Below are 18,870 nucleotides of genomic sequence, written 5' to 3' on the forward strand. Positions count from 1 at the left end.
AAGGTTGCTTGCATTAATCACTTTCCATCATCAGTCCCTGGGCCCTTTAGTTGCCATATTTACCATTTGTTCTGTAGATTATGGCCGTTTCTGAGCCAGGAGTAGAGGAAGCAGAGCTGGGGAGGACCAGAGCTGGGGTATTCATACCAACATCCTGGACTGCAGGGGACACAGCTGAATCTAGGGGGTAAAGGCAACCAGTTTTCAGGAGCCCTGGAACACCCAGCTTGTGAAGCACATGCACACCTAGCTGTCCTCACTGAGGCCTAATTTTCACCAAGACATTCCAGATAAATTCTTTCCACAATAGCAAACTCACACTAGGGTTGAGTGGAAGCAAACATGGCTGTAACAAGTCTATTCACTTAACTTCTTTGAGCCTCAGTTTCCTTTTATATAAAATAAGGATGATAACACTTACCTAGTGGAGTTAGCAGATGCTTAAATGAAATTGCATTTACGGTATGGCTGGCTCAGGGTCTAACAGGGAAGTCATTCAATCCCTGCTGTACTAGCTGCAGACCTGAGAAATACAGCAGAATCAAAACTAAAACTACATTTAAGAACCTTGAATCAAAAATATGTCATTCCATTAACATTGATATAAAATTTTAAAAATATTCCTTGGGAAAAGATCTTAGGAATTCCTTGGGAAAAGATGCTTTTGATCCCCAAGATTAAAATAAAGCTATCACTTCACAATTATTTACTAGACACATTTAAAAAATAAATAGGTAGAAGGTGGAGTAAGATGATAGAATAGAATTCTCCAGAAATGGTCTCCCCGAAGGAGCATCAAATTGAACAACTGTCTATGCAAGAAAACACTTTCACAAGAGCTAACCAAGTGAGAGATCACAGCACCTGCTTTTAACATGAAAACAAGGAAAGATGATTGAAGAAGGGAGGAAGGACAGTCTTGCATTGCCTATGACACCTCTCCCCCAGCCACAGGAAATGCATCTCCGAGAGAGAATCTAATGGGTTGGGGACAAGGAGGAAAGTGTAGAACTTCATATTGAAACTTAGTACCAGTCTTGCCATAGCGACACACGGCACTGGACAGAACCCCACAGCACTTGATTCCAGGCTGGCGCCCACAAAAGAAGCAGTTAGACCCACCTTGGGCCACAAGGGAATCAGCTGCCCCCTCAGGAAGAACCCACCAAAATTCTGGCCGGCTTTATCACTGGAAATTTCTTAGGCTTCAAATAAATTTCAGTGGCAGGCAGGCTGTAGTGACAGCAGTCCTTGGGCAAGCCCTGATGCTGCATAGATCTGGAAGACCCTGGACTTGAGGTGTGAGCCAGTATGACGACAGCAGCTGCAGCAGCTATGGGAATGCCTGTATCACGCCTCTCCACACTCCAGGCAGTGCAGCCTGAAGACAGATTCCTTTTGCTTGGGGTAAAGAAAGGGAAGTAAGCTAGGGGCTTTACCTGGGAATGCAGAGAATAATCCACGATCTCCCCCAAGTCTACAGGGCTGGGGACCTAGGAATCTGTAAGAATTGCAGTGTACCTGGGCCTGGGGTGCCCTGTAGTACAAACATGGCTGCAGTGATCACTGGCTTAGGGAACTCATCAGCCCACTTTGAATTCCCAGAAGGTCCTCTGAAGGGCAGGTACAAACAAGACCTGACTGCAAAGGCTGGAATAAATACCTTATCCTTCAATGCCCGGATATTGACAAACATTGACAGTATCAATAACATGGAAGTCAATATGACCTCAACAAATGGACCAAGTAAGGCACCCAGTGACCAACCCTGGAGAGATGGAGATGTGTAACCTCCCACGGAATTTAGAATAGCTATTTTTGAGAAAGCTAAGTGAACTTCAAGAAAACACAGAGAAACAATTCAGAAATTTTTTTTTTTTTTTTTTTTTTTTTTTTTGAGACGGAGTCTTGCTCTGTCCCCCAGGCTGGAGTGCAGTGGCCGGATCTCAGCTCACTGCAAGCTCCGCCTCCCGGGTTCACGCCATTCTCCTGCCTCAGCCTCCCAAGTAGCTGGGACTACAGGCGCCCGCCACCTCGCCCGGCTAGTGTTTTGTTTTTTTTTTTAGTAGAGACGGGGTTTCACCAGGTTAGCCAGGATGGTCTCGATCTCCTGACCTTGCGATCCGCCCGTCTCGGCCTCCCAAAGTGCTGGGATTACAGGCTTGAGCCACCGCGCCCGGCCTATATCAGAAATTTAACAAGGATACTGAAGTAATAAAAAAAAAAAAATCAAACAGATCCTGGAGCTGGAAAATGCATTAGTGGGTCTCAGCAGAACTGATCAAGCAGAAGAAAGAATTAGTGAGCATGAAAACAAGCTATTTGAAAATACAGTCAGAGGAGAAAAAAGAATGAGAAGGAACACAGAATGTTTAAGGGATCTAGAGGAGGGCCTCAAAAGGGAAACTCAAAGATTCATTGGCCTTAAAGAGGGGATTGAGAAGGTGCAAAGAGTAGAAAGCTTATTCAAAGAAATAATCTTTTTTTTTTTTTAATACTTTAAGCTCTACGGTATATGTGCACAACATGCAGGTTTGTTGCATATGTATACATGTGCCATGTTGGCTTGCTGCACCCATCAACTCGTCATTTACATTAGGTATTTCTCTTAACACTATCCCTCCCCCAGCCCCCCACCCCACAACAGGCCCTGGTGTGTGATGTTCCCCTCCCTGTGTCCCTGTGTCAACTCCCACTTAAGAGTGAGAATGTGTAGAGTTTGGTTTTCTGTCCTTGTGATATTTTTCTGAGAATTATGGTTTCCAGCTTCATCCATGACCCTGAAAAGACATGAACTCATCCTTTTTTATGGCTGCATAGTAGTCCTTGGTGTATATGTGCCACATTTTCTTTATCTAGTCTATTATTGATGGACATTTGGGTTGGTTTCAAGTCTTTGCTGTTGTGAATAGTGCCGCAATAAACATAGATGTGTGTGTGTCTTTATAGCAGAATGATTCATAATCCTTTGGGTATATACCCAGTAATGGGATTGCTGGGTCAAATGGTATTTCTAGTTCTAGATCCTTGAGGAATTGCCACGCTGGCTTCCACAATGGTTGAACTAATTTATACTCCTGCCAATGGTGTAAAAGCGTTCCTATTTCTCCACATCCTCTCCAGCATCTGTTGTTTCCTGACTTTTTAGTGATCGTCATTCTAACTGGCGTGAATGGTATCTCATTGTTTTGATATGGTTTTGATTTGCGTTTCTGTGAAGTCAGGTAGCATGATGCCTCCAGCTTTGTTCTTTTTGCTTAGGATTGTCTTGGCAATGCGGGCTGTTTTTTGGTTCCATATGAACTTTAAAATAGTTTTTTCCAATTCTGTGAAGAAAGTCACTGGTAGCTTGATAGGGATAGCATTGAATCTATAAATTACCATGTGAATGGTTTTGATTTGCATTTCTCTGATGACCAGTGATGATGAGCATTTTTTCATATGTCTCTTGGATGAGTAAACGTCTTCTTTTGAGAAGTGTCTGTTTATATCTTTTGCCCAATTTTTGATGGGGTTGTTTGTTTTTTTCTTGTAAATTTGTTTGAGTTATTCGTAGATTCTGGATATTAGCCCTTTGTCAGATGGATAGATTGCAAAAATTTTCTTCCATTCCATAGGTTCCTTGTTCATTCTGATGATAGTTTCTTTTGCTGTGCAGAAGCTCTTGAGTTTATTAGATCCCATTTGTCAATTTTGGCTTTTGTTGCCATTGCTTTTGGTGTTTTAGTCATGAAGTCTTTGCCCATGCCTATGTCCTGAATGGCATTGCCTGGGTTTTCTTCTAGGGTTTTTATGGTGTTACTTCTTACATTTAAGTCTTTAATCCATCTTGAGTTAATTTTTGTGTGAGGTGTAAGGAATGGATCCAGTTTCAGCTTTCTACATATGGCTAGCTAGTTTTCCAGCACCATTTATTAAATAGGGAATCCTTTCCCCATTGCTTGTTTTTGTCAGGTTTGTCAAATATCAGATGGTTGCAGATGTGTGGTGTTATTTCTGAGGATTCTGTTCTGTTCCATTGGTCTATATCTCTGTTTTGGTACCAATACCATGCTGTTTTGGTTACTGTAACCTTGTAGTATAGTTTGAAGTCAGGTAGCATGATGCCTCCAGCTTTGTTCTTTTGGCTTAGGATTGTCTTGGCAATGTGGGCTCTCTTTTGGTTCCATATGAACTTTAAAGTAGTTTTTTTCCAATTCTGTGAAAAAAGTCACTGGTAGCTTGACGGGGATAGCATTAAATCTATAAATTACCTTGGGCAGTATGGCCATTTTCATGATATTGATTTTTCTTATCCATGAGCATGGAATGTTCTTATATTTGTTTATGTCCTCTTTTATTTTGTTGAGCAGTGGTTTGTAGTTCTCCTTGAAGAGGTCCTTCACATCCCTTGTAAGTTGGATTCCTAGATATTTTATTCTCTTTTAGTAATTGTGAATGGGAGTTCACTCATGATTGGCTCTTTGTTTATCTGTTATTGGTGTATAGGAACGCATGTAATTTTTGCACATGGATTTTGTATCCTGAGATTTTGCTGAAGTTGCTTATCAGCTTAAGGAGATTTTGAGCTGAGACGATGGGGTTTTCTAAATATACAATCATATCATCTGCAAACAGAGACAATTTGACTTCCTCTTTTCTTAATTGAATACCCTTTATTTCTTTCTCCTGCCTGATTGCCCTGGCCAGAACTTCCAATACTATGTTGAATAGGAGTGGTGAGAGAGGGCATCCCTGTCTTGTGCCAGTTTTCAAAGGGAATGCTTCCAGTTTTGGCCCATTCAGTATGATATCGGCTGTAAGTTTGTCATAAATAGCTCTTATTATTTTCAGCTATGTTCAATCAATACCTAGTTTATTGACAGCTTTTAGCGTGAAAGGCTGTTGAATTTTGTCAAAGGCGTTTTCTGCATCTATTGAGAGAATCATGTGGTTTTTGTCATTGGTTCTGTTTATGTGATGGATTACATTCATTGATTTGATTATGTTGAACCAGCCTTGTATCCCAGGGATGAAGCTGACTTCATCATGGTGGGTAAGCTTTTTGATGTGCTGCTGGATTCAGTTTGCCAGTATTTTATTGAGGATTTTCACATCTATGTTCATTAGGGATATTGGCCTAAATTTATCTTTTTTCATTTTGTCTCTGCCAGGCTTTGGTGTCAGGATGATGCTGGCCTCATAAAATGAGTTAGGGAGGATTCCGTCTTTTCCTGTCAATTGGAATAGTTTCAGAAGGAATGGTACCAGCTCCTCTTTGTACCTCTGGTAGAATTCGGCTGTGAATCTATCTGGTCCTGGAATTTTTTTGCTTGGTAGGCTATTAATTATTGCCTCAACTTCAGAACCTGTTTTTGGTCTATTCTGGGATTTGAATTGTTCCTTATTTAGTCTTGGGAGGGTGTGTGTATCCAGGAATTTATCCATTTCTTCTAGATTTTTTAGTTTATTTGCATAGCGGTGTTTATAGTATTCTCTGATGGTAGTATTTCTGTGGGATTGGAGGAGATATCCCCTTTATCATTTTTTATTGCGTCTATTTGATTCTTCTCTGTTTTCTTCTTTATGAGTCTTGCTAGTGGTCTATTTTGTTGATCTTTTCAAAAAACCAGCTCCTGGATTCATTGATTTTTTGAAGGGTTTTTTGTGTCTCTATCGCCTTCAGTTCTGCTCGGATCTTAGTTATTTCTTGTCTTCTGCTAGCATTTGAATTTGTTTGTTCTTGCTTCTCTAGTTCTTCTGATTGTGATGTTAGGGTGGCTATTTTAGATCTTTCCTGCTTTCTCTTGTGGGCATTTAGTGCTATAAATTTCCCTCTACACACTGCTTTAAATGTGTCCCAGAGATTCTGGTATGTTGTGTCTTTGTTCTCATTGGTTCCAAAGAACATCTTTATTTCTGCCTTCATTTCGCTATTTACCCAGTAGTAATTCAGGAGCAGGTTGTTCAGTTTCCATGTAGTTGTGCGGTTTTGAGTGAGTTTCTTAATCCTGAGTTCTAATTTGATTGTACTGTGGTCTAAGAGACAGTTTGTTGTGATGTCTGTTCTTCTATATTTTCTGAGGAGTGCTTTACTTCCAACTATGTGGTCAATTTTGGAATAAGTGCAATGTGGTGCTGAGAAGAATGTATATTCTGGTGCTTTGGGGTGGAGAGTTCTGTAGATGTCTGTTAGGTCTGCTTGGTGCAGAGCCGAGTTCAATTCCTGGATATCCTTTTTAACATTCTGTCCCGTTGGTCTGTCTAATGTTGACAGTGGGGTGTTAAAGTCTCCCATTATTATTGTTGGGGAGTCTACATCTCTTTTTAGGTCTCTCAGGACTTGCTTTATGAATCTGGGTACTCCTGTATTGGGTGTATATATATTTAGGATAGTTAGCTCTTCCTGTTGAATTGATCCCTTTACCATTATGTAATGGCCTTCTTTGTCTCTTTTGATCTTTGTTGGTTTAAAGTCTGTTTTATCAGAGACTAGGATTGCAACCCCTGCTTTTTTTTTTTGCTTTCCATTTGCTTGGTAGATCTTCCTCCATCCCTTTATTTTGAACGTGTCTTTGCATGTGAGATGGGTCTCCTGATTACAGCACACCAATGGGTCTTGACTCTTTATCCAATTTGCCAGTCTGTGTCTTTTAATTGGGGCATTTAGCCCATTTACATTTAAGGTTAATATTGTTATGTGTGAATTTGATCCTGTCATTATGATACTAGCTGGTTATTTCACCCATTAATTGATGCAGTTTCTTCATAACATAGATGGTCTTTACAATTTGACATATTTTTGCAGTGGCTGGTACCGGTTGTTCCTTTCCATTTTTAGTACTTTCTTCATAAGGCAGGCCTGGTGGTGCCAAAATCTCTAAGCATTTGCTTGTCTGTAAAGGATTTTATTTCTTCTTCACTTATGAAGCATCGTTTGGCTGGATATGGAATTCTGGGTTGAAAATTCTTTTCTTTAAGAATATTGAATATTGGCCCCACTCTCTTCTGGTTTATAGGGTTTCTGCCAAGAAATCTGCTGTTAGTCTGATGGACTTCCCTTTGTGGGTAACCTGACCTTTCTCTCTGGCTGCGCTTAACATTTTTTCCTTCATTTCAACCCTGGTGAAACTGACAATTGTGTATCTTGGGGTTGCTCTTCTCAATGAGTATGTTTGTGGTGTTCTCTGTATCTCCTAAATTTGAGTGTTGGCCTGCCTTGCTAGGTTGGGGAGGTTCTCCTGGACAATATCCTGAAGAGTGTTTTCCAACTTGGTTTCATTCTCCCCATCATTTTCATGTACACCAATCAGACGTAGACTTGGTCCTTTCATGTAGTCCCATATTTCTTGAAGGCTTTGTTCATTTCATTTTACTCTTTTTTCTCTAATCTCGTCTTCTTGCTTTATTTCATTAATTTGATCTTCTATCACTGATATCCTTTATTCCATTCGATCAAATCAGCTATTGAAGCTTGTGCATGCTTCACAAGGGTCTCGTACTGTGGTTTTCAGCTCCTTCAGTTCATTTAAGCTCTTCTCTACACTGTTTATTCTAGTTAGCCATTCATCTATTCTTTTTTCAAGGTTTTCAGCTTCCTTGCAATGAGTTACAACATGCTCCTTCAGTCTGGAGAAGTTTGGTATTACCGACCTTCTGAAGTCTACTTCTGTCACCTCGTCAAGCTCATTCTCCATCCAGTTTTGTTCCCTTGCTGGTGAGGAGTTGTGTTCCTTTGGAGGAGAAGAGGTATTCTGGTTTTTGGAATTTTCAGTCTTTCTGCTCTGGTTTCTCCCCATCTTTGTGGTTTTATCTACTACTTTGGTCTTTAATATTGTTGACTTATGGATGGGGTTTTGGTGTGGATGTCCTTTTTGTTGATGTTGATGCTATTCCTTTCTGTTTGTTAATTTTCCTTCTAACAGGCAGATCCCTCAGCTGTGGGTCTGTAGGAGTTTTCTGGAGGTCCACTCCAGACCCTGTTTGCCCGGATATCACCAGCAGGGGCTGCAGAACAGCAAATATTGCTGCCTGATCCTTCCTCTGTAAGCTTCGTCCCAGAGGGGTACCCATCTGTATGAGGTGTCTTGTCAGCCCCTACTGGGAGGTGTCTCCCAGTTAGGCTACAGAGTGGTCAGGGACCCACTTGAGGAAGCTGTCTGTTTGTTATTGGAGCTCTAACGCTGTGCTGGGAGAACCACTGCTCTCTTCAGAGCTGTCAGGCAGGGACTTTTAAGTCTGCAGAGCTGTCTGCTGCCTTTTATTCAGATATGCCCTGCCTCCAGAGGTGGAATCTAGAGAGGCAGGAGGCCTTGCTAAGCTGTGGTGGGCTCCACCCAGTTTGAGCTTCCCTACCACTTTGTTTACACTGTAACCGTAGAATCGACTACTCAAGCCTCAGCAGTGGGGGATTCCCCCTTCCCCTGCTGTGCTGCAGTATCCCAGGTTGATCTCAGACTGCTGCACTAGCAGCAAGCAAGGCTCCATGGGCTTGGGACCCACCAAGTCAGGCACAGGAGGGAATTTCCTGGTCTGTCAGTTGTGAAGACAGGGGAAAAAGTGCAGTATTTGGGCAGGAGTGTTCTGCTCCTCCAGGTACAGTCACTCACAGCTTCCCTTGGCTAGGAAAAAGAAATACTCCAAACCTTTGCACTTCCCAGGTGAGGTGACACCCCACCCTGCTTTGGCTCATCCTCCATGGGCTGCACCCACTGTCCAACCAGTCCCAGTGAGATGAACAAGGTACCTCAGTTGGAAATGCAGAAATCACCCATATTCTACATCGATCTCGCTGGAAGCTGTAGAATGGAGCTGTTCCTATTTGGCCATCTTGGAAGCAACCCTCTTTTTTTTTTTTCTTTTTTTCTTTTTTGTATTTTTGGTAGAGACAGGGTTTCACCATATTGCCTAGACTACTTTCAAACTCCTGAGGTCAAGCCTTTTGATAAAACAAACTTATATTTGTTTTATCTGAGTTCCCTCCTCAGGAAAGGACTCTCAGGCCCCTCCCAAAAAGCATCATAGACCTGAAACTCAGCCGATCACAGCCTCCAGACAATGAGATGCCAAACCCCTCACTCACCATGGATGCTTCCTCATCCCTCCCCAGTTCCTCTTTTCCCACACAGTTATGTTTCTTCCCTGCTATGTAAACCCCTAACTTTAGTTGATCAGGGAGACAGATTTGAGACTCATCTCCCATCTCCTCAGCTGTAGCACCTGATTAAAGCCTTCTTCCTTAGCAATATTCAATGTCTCAATTTTTGGCATTCTGTGTGCTGAGCAGCAGGACCTACACTGGACCCCTGGGGTTTTGGTAAAAATACATGTATACTTTTAAAAACCACAATTAATGGGTTGTGGTATATTGAGAAACTGGAATGGCATCAACTTGGCCAATTCTGAGAAAACACACTGTGCTTAAGTGTCAGGGCCCTGCTTCCTGACCTTGACAGTATATGGTTCATTTTGAGGCACAGCAGGGGAGTATGGCCTGGTTTAAGTGTTTTATAAAAATGTAAAACATGGCTGATTACTTTTTGTTTTAAATCCAACAAATTTCCATTTCTGGTGAGAAAATCTTGCCAAAACCAACCAAACAAATGTGTAGAAGTATATGAAGAAGAAAATGAAAGATTCCCTGCCTCCCAATCCCCCTTGCTTGGTGTCAGCCATTGTTTATTACATGGAGGAAGGGGGCAAGGCACCCAGGAAGTCCCAAGTCCTGTTCTGACAATCATCTGGCCTCCCTGGGCAAAGGAAAAAGAGGGAAGGCAAAAAGAATATAACACTACTATTTGCCGAAATTTTCCCTTGGTGCAGGAAGCTCTGGTAAACTGAGAGAGTATGTTTTCCATGAGGGAGGCCTCAAGGGCTCTTCTCTGGCCCTAAGCCCCAACTGGATTTTGCCTCATTTTCCGAGGAGCAAATGAAATGATAAAAGTTGATCAATGGAGAGGGCAGAGAGAAAGAGAGAGGATGACTCCTCCCTCGCAGGTCCACCTCCCTCAGTGTTGCTTGAGGGATCAGAAGAAATGCTTTAACATAGGTGCGTGAGAACTATGGCTGCTAAGTATGAACTCAGTTACCTCCAGCTATGAGCTAGTGTGAGGGTCCATGGTGTAATGGTGAGCGCTGTGGACTCTGAATACAATGATCAGAGTTCGAGTCTCAGTGGGACCTTTCTGTATAATTCCCATGAAGTTCCTCTCTATTGCTCCCTAAGCGGAATGGGGGAAATTGCCCCAGTCGTGGTCATCAACCCTCCAGGCCACTGGCTGTGTGCAATTGGAGTCCCAGACCCAGCGACCCAGCAAGACCCCTCCCTTCTCAGGGTGACCCTGGCCTCCAGGTGACAGGTCTCCTCCACTAAAAAGGCTGCCTCCCCTCAATCATAGACCCCGAGTTTTCTTTTACTCACATCATTGGGCCGCTGCCCTGTGTCTCTTAGGAAGAAATGACCCATATGAAAAACTTTACTTCCGGGATGCCCTAATCCCTTCATCCCTGAGGACGGCACAGTTTTTAATCTCCTGATCTTGGGTCCAGTACGAATGTGTGCGTTTCATTTTGTTTTCATGGGATCCCCTCCAACCAGCTGCCAGTAGATTCCTATCCTTGGGGTCTCTGTGGACGGACACTAGATCCTGCTCTTGTCCCAAATCCTCTCTCCAGGGAATTGCCTCCCTTAGCCTCCTAAATCAGCCAATATTTAGATTTGAGCCTGGGATCCCAGCATCTGTGGAGAACAGAGGTTCCTGATCCCTGGCCAGCTCTCCCGCAGTGAAGGGCAGAGGAGCAGAGCAGCTGGGAGGGGCAAGTCCAGGGCCCTGGGCAACCCCCTTCTTCCTGCCCAGACTCTGCTCCAAGGAGAAGTTGCCTTAGGACCAGATCAGATGAGAACTCTTTTGTTCTCTTCTCAGCAGAAAAATTTAGGCAAGAGCTCTGGTGGACCTTCCTAGCTCATAAAAATGGTGTGGCCAAATCTCTCCAGTTCTGGAAATGTCCAAGGTTACCAAGTGTTTTGAGGGCTCACTTTGGAGCCTCTGTAAAGGAGGGATCTGGGCCCATGGAAGGTACCTGAGGGATGCAGGGGAGAGAGGAGAAAAGAGCAGATAGGAGGGAGGAGAGAAGGAGGGAGGGGGAGAAAGGGTATGTGGGGGCCAGGAACGAGGATTCACCCTGATGGTTCAGTGACTGCTCCCTGCCCCCAAGGTTCCCACTGTGGCACCTTCCAGCAGGTGGTTTCCATCTCTTATTGGTGTCCTAAGAACTCGGCTCTACGGAACGGTCCCACCCTATTTGGCATGAGTCCCGGCAGTTTCTTTTCATCGTTTGGGGGATGAGATGGGGGTATATAGGTTTGCAAATGACTAGGAGCTAAGTCAGGACCTTGTGGAGCTGCTCAGAGTTAACTGTCAAGTAGCCTCCTTCCCCCCTTCCCTTGCAGGATGATTGCCTGCAAGACAGGGCCTGGAGAAGGCCAGGGCACCCAAGGCCACAGAAATGCCCAGGGATGAGTCCCGGCTGGAGATGCCTTGGCTGAGCTGACTGTGCACTTCCAGGGCACACAGGGCAGGGACTCTGGGGGTCTGGCCAGGAGACTGAGCAAGGGGACCAGGGAGGTTATGCTGAAGGCTTCTGCACAGCAAGGCAGACATTCTTCTTGGACCCCCAACTAAAATCAAGTCTTCCACCTCCTCTTCCTAAAGACCCTTTACTGCAGCTATTCCTTTACTAGAACTAGAAGTTTATAGTACATAGATTTCAGTGCCCTCATCTGGCCAACCATCCTCAGCTGCCAATGCCCAAGGTAACCTCCCTCCCTACCAGACTTGAACTCAGGACCTTACCTTAAGGAGATGTCCTGTTCTTTCTTTCCCACCAGAACTGCCCTGGCCCAGACCCCATTTCTGTCTGGTGACAAGGACAGTCCCCTCACCAGTCTCCGAGGTTGGAGAGGGCAGATTTTCCTCAGCTCCCTGCCCCTGAGAGACCCCAAGAGTCCTGTGTGGCTCCAGCCCACAGAGGGATATCCATGGCCCATATCTCTCAAAACTCTCCCCTCCCACTCTGAATCCACCCTCTACTGCATGCTCCCCTCACAGAACAGACACCGTTTTTTTCGTGTCCTTGTTTTGCCCACCCGTACCCCAGATTGACTTTTCTGTCTTAGAACTACCTGTCCCTCTTTGGACAGTGTCTTCCTGGTACTACACATGAAGATGTCCCACTCACCCCTGCTCAAGGAGTGAGTGCCTGACCTCAGCTGGGCCCATCAGATCCAGTACTTACCTGGAATAGGAAAAAGATGGGGAGGGTGACCAAAGATTACAAAAATCTCTGAAGCTTCTCCACTTGAGAGAGAGAACCTGAAGATACTGGCCTTTCATTCCTGCTATGTATATCCAATGTGACTGAACTCTGAATAAAATGTACAAGTTATAACAATGCAGTAATTGACCCAGCAAACTAGGACACAAACATGTTAGAGGGTGAGGTAGTGAGAGGCATGTTTGGGTGGGGGATGGTGATGAGCAAGTATGTGAAGGAGAGATAGTGCCTAAACTTGAAAATCAAAAAGTTATAATATCTATTTAAACATAAGGAGATAAATAACCAAATAATTGCTTCATGTGATGAAAGTCTGGGAGTACACAAGGGGACTGCTGTTTTATTAAACAAATTTTCAAGTATATATAACTTTGCTAAAGTATCCAAATAAAAAAATTCCTTTCCCATATATGTATGTGTGAATATATGTATGTATATACATATATATATTTGCATTCATTGTATTTTGAATATAAATTTTTATACAGTCATATTAATCCCTCTTTTCACTTAAGGATTTGAGTTTGATGTCATGCATACAATGTGATCCCACTGTATGACTACAGAAATGTTGGCAAAAGTAAGTTCAGAGCAAATGGTAGGCAAGTACTTCCCAGTTTTGGCCAGAAGATGGAGAAAGAAAAGAATTCTCATAAAATGTTAAAAGTATGACTTGTTATATCTTCTCTTCCCAGTAATTTAGACAGAAATTAGCAAAATCAGAAATGTATAAACACTTTGGTCTGACGATTCCGTCTCCAGGTGTCTACAGAGAAATAGACAAGCGATGCACAACAGATGCATGTGTCAGTCTGGTTCCTGCAGTTGTATTTGTAATAATACACATTGGAGCAATTTCAAGGCCGTCGGTTAGAGAATGTCTAAAGAATGGTTCATTCACATCAAGAAGGACATTTCAAAGATCAAAGCCTGATGAAAATTCTGGAGGCCCTGATGCTGATAGGAGCTCATGCGTGTTGACCAATTACTATATGACAGGCATTGGCTCCACACTTTTCCTGCACTGCTCATTTAAACTTTGGAAAACCTAAGTGTTCTGATTTAGCCCATTGAACAGATAGAAATGGAGGCACAGAAGATTAATGTGTTTAACTTCAAACCCTGGCAGATTAGGTTTTTCACCCAGAGCCTGTGGCTTCACCATAGGTGTGATTCAGGTTCTGTCGTTCTCCACTTTAGGAAGTTCCAGTATTCCAAATATGAGAAGCTGAGAAAACAAACAAACTCAAAACCCTAAAAACCAGGATAAGATTGAGTAGACGTTTGTTGGGTGTGGATTAAAAATGGACTTCTTTTGCCCCAAGCAACAAAGAGGCACCTTGGAAAATAAACAAGAGACAGGAAAAAGAGAAGCTTTAAGATATATTTGGTCCAAGGAAGAGACTCTTCAGATGGAAGGTCATGTCAGCTAGAAACATTAATGTCACTGGATGGGCTCAAACCACTGACTTTTCAGTCCAACATCCAATAGCACTAACCTAGTGTTCCAGAGACACTGATTGTTAAACAGTGAAAGCTGTTGCTCAATTGTGTCATCCATAATTGTCAAATATCGCCATTTAGTAGCACAAGGAAGTATTCTCTGTTGCCAAGCTAGAGTACCCATAACTGTTCTGTTTTGTTGAACATTCTTCCCCACCACAAACCCTCTTTAGAAGACCGGGGGCTCCTAAAACATTGAGGCTGAGAGTCCTGTCCCTGTGCATGTTTGGGCATTGACCCAGGGCCAAATCTGTGGGAGACTCCTCCACGCACATGCCAGGTCCCCAGGTGACAACTGCAGTCTCTGGATCTGAGGTCATCCACTTTCCCATTCCTAGCTCACCTCACCCATCGTGAAGCCTGGTTAGTATTGCCAGAGACCTGAGTGGGCAGGTGCCCACACCAAAGACAGAACCTGCCATGTGCCCACCTTGCTGATCCCTCCATCCTTCTAGACAAAGGCTTTGTGAGCCAGGGACCTTGGGTTTGCTCACAAGGCAGCCCCTCACCTAGTAGGCATTAGCTCATTATGTATATGTATATGTATATGTATATGTATATGTATATGTATATGTATATGTAGTCCTCAGGTTGTATTCCTTAAATATATATAATATATATAATTCCTTAAATATATATTTTAGTACAAAATTTTTTAAAGATTCCTTTAATAAACATATACAATAACATCAAGAAGTATCAACTACATAGCAAAGATGTGAAAGTCAGCCAGACTCGCAATAGCATCAAGAAATATAAACTACATAGAAAAGATGTGAAAGCCAGCCAGGTTCGGCTTCAAATCCCAGCACTTTGGAAGGCTGTGGCAGGAGGGTTGCTTGAGCTCAGAGGCTTGAAACTAGCCTAGGCAACATAGTGAGACCTCATCTCTACTGAAAATCAGAAAAATTATCCAGGTGTGGTGGTGTGAGCCTGTAGTCCTAGGTACTCAGTGGATGAAGCCCTAGGATGTCATAGATCTGAGAATTTCATGCTGCAGTGAGCTGTGTTCGTGCCACTGTACTCCAGCCTGAGTGAAAGAGTGAGATTGTGTCTAGAAACAAAGGAAAAAAAAAAAAAGATGTGAAAGCCTATATATTGAAGACTACCAAGTATTGCTGAGAGCAGTTAAAGACCTTTGGAATAGAGAATGTTCCTACTTGCATTTCAAGATTGCTTTTGTTTTGGGGGGACACTTGCTATCTTTTAGGAATATGAAGTTCTTCTTAGGCATTTCTGTAAAGAAGGCCACTTTTTGATAGGACTGTATTGAATCTGTGGATTGCTTTGAGTTGTATTTTTATCTTCACCATGTTACAACTTCCAACCCATGAACACAAGATGTCTTTCCATTGATTTAGGTCTTCCTTAATCTCCTCAAGCAATGTTCTGTAGTTGTCTGTGTACAAGTACTACACCTTCTCGAACAAATTTATTCCCAGGCATGTTATTCTTACAGGTGCTATTATACATGAAATCATTGTGTCAATTTTCTTCTCAGATTGTTCATTGCTAAAACAACTGATTGCTTGCTGAAAGTTTGCTGAATTCACTTATTAACTCTAGTAGTGTGTGTGTGTGTGTGTGTGTGTGTATGTGTGTGGTCTCTGTGTGCATGTATGTGTGTTTGCATTTGTATGTATTATTTGGGATTTTCTACATATAGAATCACACCATCTGCAAATTGAGATCATTTTGTTTTCTGTTCAAAAATATTTTTTCTCATGTTTATTTTTGAAAGATAATTTGGCCAGGGGTAGAATTGTAGGCAATAGTTTTTCTTTTTTTAAGTACTTTATTGCCAACTTCTTGTTTGTAAAGTTTCCTATGAGAAATCTTACGCCATCCTTATATTTAGTGCTCTGTATGTAACATGCTCTTTCCCCTTTTACTACTTTTTTCCTTTTGATCACTGGTTTTGATGGATTTGATTAAGGTGTTCCTTGGTGAAGTTTTCTTCATGTTTCTTGTTCTTAGAATAATCATGTTTCTGTAATATTTGAAGTTTATGCTTTCCATGGAGCTTCTAAATCTTTCATCCAGTATGTTTTAAGTATCTTTGTCTCTCTTCTCCACTACACGCCCTTCAGGGATTCCATTTAGCCCTATACTAGGGTGTTTAAAGTTTTTATGCTGATGGTCCTTTTAGTTTTCAAGTCATTTGTTACTGTGTGTTTCATTTATGTTAGTTTCAACTTCTATTCCCTCTAGTTCAATAATCTTCTCTTCTGCAATGTTTAATCCAGTGCTTTCTTCCATTTCAGACTGTAAATCATAGATTTTATCTACATAATTTGATATTTTAAAAAATCTTCAATCTCTCCATTTAATTAAAATACAATTATACTAACTGCTCTAATGCCCTTCTCTTCTATTTCCAACATGTGTGTCAATTTCAAGTAGATTATTAGATTCTTCATTGTGTGTCATGTTTTCCTGTTTCTTTGGCTGCTTGATATTCTTTTATTTTATTTATTTATTTTTGGGGATGGAGTTTCACTCTTGTTGCCCAGACTGAAGTGCAATGGTGTAATCTCAGCTCACTGCAACCTCTGCCGCCCAGGCACACGAGTGATTCTCTTGTCTCAGCCTCCCAATTGCTCAGATTACAGGCATGTGCCCCCATGCCCGGCTAATTTTTTTGTATTTAGTAGAGACGGGGTTTCACCACGCTAGTCAGGCTGGTCGTGACCTCCTGACCTCAGGTGATCCACCTGGTTGCTTGATATTCTTAGATTTGATGCTGGAGCTTTGGTGTCAATGCTCAAAAGTGCCCAAAAACACCACTCGACCTCAGTGTCTATGCACACCCAAGCTTTTGCAACAGGAGAGGAAGAGAGAGCAGAGATGAGTGTGCTACAATATGCTGGTAGAGGGTACCCCAATTATGCTTGGGGCTTTCCTATGCCTCATGGAAAGATGTGCCTTCCTTAATTTTTCCCATAAGAACCCCCCTACTTCATGCCCTGTCTCTCTGTCCAAACACCAGGACAGTCCTCTCACCAGCCTCAACTACCCAATGGATTGACAAACGTCCAAATATGACTCAGTGGAGAAGGCATTCTCTTGTCAACAAATTGTGTAGAAACAACTGGACATGCATATCCCCAAAGGAAAAAAATTCACCTGAACCTCAATACTCACTCAAAGGCTAACTCAAAATGGATTATGCAACTAAACTATAAAACTAGAAAAAGTACAGCAGAAAATATAAGACAAAATCTTCACGATACAGAGTTAGGCAAAGTGATCTTTGTTATCAATAAACACAAACCATTAAAGAAAACATTGATAAATTCAACTTTATAAAAATTAAAAGTTTTTGCTCAACACAAGACAGTAATAAGAGAACAGATATAAGCTGCAGACTGGAAGAAAAACAGTGGAAATCACAAATATGACAAAGGGCATGTGTGATAGTTACTTGTACGTGTCACTGTGACCGAGCACCAGGTGCTGGGACATTTGGCCAAACATGATTCTGGTTGTGTTCCAGAGAGTGTTTCAGATACGAGTAACATTGGGATGGGCAGACTAAGTGAAGCAGATTGGCCTCCTTAATGGGGGTGGGACTCATACAATCAATCAAAGGCCAGGAGAGAATTAAGAGGCCTAATGGGAAACAAATGCTTTCCTGGGTATCCAGCTTTCCTTCCATCTTGGGAATTTCAGCCTCCATAATCTCAGAAGCAAATTCATATATATATACACACACATATACATTTCATAGGTATGTGACTGTACACAATTGAAGTTCTGCATTTGAAGTAGGAGGATAGGAGAGAGCAAGGCCACCTAGGATGATAACAGCTGAATTTCTCAACATACACTTCGAAGCCCTAGGGGTTAACTTAGAGAATCAAAAATCCCACCCACAATCCTGCCCCTAAACACCAGGGCTAGGGAACACCATGGCCCTCAGGTGATTTTATTTAGCCAGGTCTGGGAGCCACACAACGGCAGAGGGAGCAGGAAACACTATGCAAATAGAGGCCAGGACAGCAGGGAGGGGCTGTTCATGACAGAACACAGGTAAAACTATCCTTGAAAAGTGAGTGTGGAGAAACACAGATCATGCCTGAGATCTGGTGGATTAGAGCACTGGCTACTGGGGAATTGAAAGGAAGGGGCTTCGCCGTGCGGAGGACCAGAGGTGCCAATCTTGGAAACGCAGAATTGCTGGGAGATGGGGAGGCGTGGACAAAGGAAGCATCCTCTGGAGACTCGTGGTGAGGAGAACAAATGAATGAAGTAACTGGCAGAAATTAGAGGTCCTGGTAGAACAAAATTGAATCCCACAATGAGAACACACACCATGTATGTCCCCCAAGGAAGACAATATCTCCTAAAAACTCAAGCACCTCATATCCAGTAATGTGATCCATGTATCAAGATCATGAGAAAAGATTATTAAATATGCTAAACTCAGCAAGACCTGATTCGTTCATGAGGACCCTGTTAAGGATTAGTACCACTCAGCAAGTGATGACTGTGACATTCACTTTTGAATAGCTCATAAGCATTAATATATTTAATTGTGGATCTAAACCAAAAACCAAGGTGGGGACAAGATGACAATCACAGAATGTCACTGGTATATGTTTAGGTTCAAATACCATTATGAGAAGTGGCAGGTAAAGAAGGTAGAAAAAAAAAACACATCATGTAATTGACTGTCATATGGAAATATTTGACTTTGAAAGTTATAATTTAAAACATATAAACCAAATATTAGAAGTGTGTCTAGTTCAAAGGGGGGAAAACTATCAAAAACATTTTTAGTGCAATATTAACCATGAGCTATACAACCCTTCCTAAATGCCAAAGGCACACACAGACAGACACACACTCACAAAGAATACAAATAACTAGAACCAAGAAATGTAGTAAATACATTCTGCTACATATGGTAAACATAGCCTACCATGTGGAAGAGATTAGAAAATAAACAGGAAAATGAAAATGTTTTTATTAATTCACATCAGTACCCATGAAAACCAATCAGCATAATAAAAGATTCCAACACTGAATGAAAAACAGTCCGACAGTCCAGAG

At 42.2% G+C, this 18,870-nt stretch overlaps 1 protein-coding gene across 1 annotated transcript in view; it reads left to right on the forward strand.

Annotated features, from left to right (window-relative positions):
• Nucleotides 1-18,870, forward strand: part of LOC708768 (NBPF member 20) — an 853,661-nt gene that overhangs the window by 73,194 nt on the left and 761,597 nt on the right.

The sequence above is a fragment of the Macaca mulatta genome, chromosome 1 (assembly GCF_049350105.2).
Source record: "Macaca mulatta isolate MMU2019108-1 chromosome 1, T2T-MMU8v2.0, whole genome shotgun sequence".
Classification (NCBI taxonomy): Eukaryota; Metazoa; Chordata; class Mammalia; order Primates; family Cercopithecidae; genus Macaca; species Macaca mulatta.